This window comes from Vulpes vulpes, chromosome 1 (genome assembly GCF_048418805.1).
Source record: "Vulpes vulpes isolate BD-2025 chromosome 1, VulVul3, whole genome shotgun sequence".
Classification (NCBI taxonomy): Eukaryota; Metazoa; Chordata; class Mammalia; order Carnivora; family Canidae; genus Vulpes; species Vulpes vulpes.
The window spans coordinates 109,681,149-109,684,311 of NC_132780.1; the positions used below are offsets into that span (position 1 = coordinate 109,681,149).

At 41.4% G+C, this 3,163-nt stretch overlaps 1 non-coding gene across 1 annotated transcript; it reads left to right on the forward strand.

The window, feature by feature from the left end:
- Positions 1–1,021: 1,021 nt before the first annotated feature.
- TRNAF-GAA (transfer RNA phenylalanine (anticodon GAA)) lies at positions 1,022–1,094 on the forward strand. The gene has a single exon. It is a non-coding gene; the product is annotated as a tRNA-Phe (tRNA).
- The last annotated feature ends 2,069 nt before the right edge of the window (positions 1,095–3,163 follow it).

Below are 3,163 nucleotides of genomic sequence, written 5' to 3' on the forward strand. Positions count from 1 at the left end.
TAGATTGGTTTTGTAGCAAAGCAGGTGAACATTCACTTCTTGAAGGAAGGCCTAGACCATGGACATATGATTTCTCACAGAGAATATGAGCATCCTCAGCCAATTACACCATGAATTTCTCTTCCTGGGAACCCCCCATTTTTAACTGTAAGGCAAGGACTTCAGACTTTGAGACTGGAAATGGTAAAGTCAATTGATCATAGTTTTTGTCCCAGCTGATCATATTGCTTATCTATCCATAAAGCTTTAATCACCACTATCTCACTTACAGCTACCAATGGCAGCTTTCTTTAGATGAGATGGGTCTGTCATATTTGGAATAGTCTCCTGACTTCTCACTGTGGGCTGGCATCACCACAAAATCAAATTTTAACTCCTTTGTTTTACTATATTCATCTGACTTTGTGGTTTCCTTAAAGAAAGAAATATGGGGCAGCATGGGTGGCTCAGTGGTTTAGTGCTGCCTTCAGCCCAAGGTGTGATACTGGAGACCCTGGTTCAAGTCCCATGTCTGCCTCCCTGTGTGGACACTGCTTCTCTCTCTGCCTGTGTCTCTGCCTCTCTCTCTCTCATGAATAAATAAGTCTAAAAAAAATTTTTTTAAAGAAATATGTCTGAAACATTCCATTATTGTTTGTGATCAGAGAGGATGTAAAAGTTATGTAAACAGCAAATTAGTAACAATTTAGGTAGATGAGTAGACACAGGCACAAAACAGTGCTGGTAGAGCATGAACTGATCATCTTGGGTTTCCTGGGGAAGGTGCTTGGCAATTCAGATAATTTTTTTGGGTAGGTACAATTTATTTTATTATTATTATTTTTACATTTAAAAAAAAAAGATTAAGTTTGATTTGCCAACATAATATAACCCCCAGGGCTCATCCCATCACGTGCCTTCCTTAGAGACCTTCACCCAATTACCCCATTCCCCACCTTCCTCCCCTTCCGCAACCCTTTGTTTCCCAGTTAGGAGTCTCTAGTTTGTCTCCCTCTCTAATTTTTCCCACTAGGGAAACAGAACTGAAATAGCTCAGTTGGGAGAGCATTAGGCTGAAGATCTAAAGGTCCCTGGTTCAATCCTGGGTTTTGGCAATTCAGATTTTAGAGAAAATGATTGGCAACAGCACCAACTAATCTGAATGTCAGCTGGTTTAGAATAATAGTATCTTGACGCTGGAGACCCCTGCCTGTGCTGAAAATTAACCCTTTCATTGCTGGACTGTGGCAAGAGGCAGAAGTGTCTTAAAAGCAACAAAGGAGGGATCCCTGGGTGGCGCAGCGGTTTGGTGCCTGCCTTTGGCCCAGCGCGATCCTGGGGACCTGGGATCAAATCCCACATCGGGCTCCCGGTGCATGGAGCCTGCTTCTCCCTCTGCTTTTCTCTCTCTCTCTCTCTCTCTCTCTCTCTATCATAAGTAAATAAAAAAATTTTTAAAATTTTTTTTAAAAAAGCAACAAAGGTGGAGAAGAAAACTTGAGGGAAGTTGTTATATAATAAAACCAGTGCATAATCACTTTTATATTTGAACACTGATATGGCTATCCTATCGTACAATGGCTAAATGCTAGTCCTGGTCTCTGGATTTTGCTTCCAGCATTCTCAACAATGAATTTTTCCTAACATGTAGGGTTTCAGAACAATGAGCCTTCATAGTTATAAATCCTGCTAAATCCTGAAGTTCACTCTAACATGTCTATTTATATCTCCAATATCAATAAAGCAGAGAAAACTCAAGGAATGAGTACGGGATATATGTGTGTGAGCATATACACTGGTAATGGCAGGTAAAATTCAAGCACCTAATAATTCCAAGTGTTTTAGCATGTAATCCAAATGTCACAGCTTTACCAGCCCTTGAACACAGCTATTGTCACACTGACAGTAAGCTTTATTTCCTGCATTATCTCCCACCTTTACTCACAGATATTCCAGCTCCCTACCAAACCCTCCCCAGTACTCTGCAAGATCCTGCAGTGTATGTCATGTACTCATGAAGTGGAATGTCAGATAGAGGAGCCATATGGCCTCCACCACGTTTTTATTGTCCTTCACTCTCCTACCCTTTTTATTGCTCTCTGTACATGAGGTTTCTTGAACGTGCCTTGGATGCTGCTGCTGCTGCTGCTGCTGCTATTTTGGGGACAATGCTCTATAAACTGTATAGTTTCTACTATTGCCTGACCACGACTTCAGGTGCCAAATTCTCTCTGTGGGGATGTTCTAGACCTTAACGCTGTGCAGCACTTTGTCACCAAGCCCATGGGTTGTTACTACTTTTGCCCTGTCTCACAAAATGCTTTAAACACCATTTGATAACTGTCCCTCCTGAACTCAAATCAATTCTGGAAGGGCAGTGATGTAATGGCCCACAGCACGTTGTGACTCAGGCTGGGCCACGATAGTGTCCATCCTCTTGCACATCATGACTTACCTAAGCAATCTTCCCAGGAGTTGATGAGGCTGTTGAAGACAAGATGGTTTCTATCTTTCTGTGACATCATAATCTTTAATGACCAGCTAAGTGTGGAGCTTCCAGGAGCCATCTTGACACCATAGGAAGACAGTCTGAGAATAAAGCCAACGAGAGGGAAGCATGGCGTGATTTAGAGTTGTGCCATCTAATAGATTAGCCACCAGCTACATGTGGCTTTTTACACTTGAATTCATTAAAACTGAATTAAAACATTCATTTCCTTAGTTGCCATTAGCCACACTTCAAGTGCTCAATAGTCACGTGAACTATTGTATTAGACAAAGCATTTTATTGGACAGCCTGATCTAGAGAAAGAAATAGTCCTAATTTCATCCTTTAAATCTCTGCATCTAGCCTTGTGTAAAGCTGGATCCACCTTAAATTCCATTTTGGTTTAAGCTAAATAATGAAAGCTTGTTTAAGTTATATTTCTGACCCTTGAAAAATTTATGTGCAGAAATTAGCCCTTAGCCTATTGCCCAGAGTCAGAGTCAGGAAACAGACAACAATCTTCTCACGTTTTCCCAATTTCTTCCCATGACCTTTCTTGACAAAATTCAACCTCACCTTCTCCATGAGAACACATACACACATACACACACATCACATGCACATGCCATGGAAAGAGATCAGAGGGCAGAGGTTTGGCAGATGTCACCACAAAGCCAGCCTCTCCTATCAAAGATA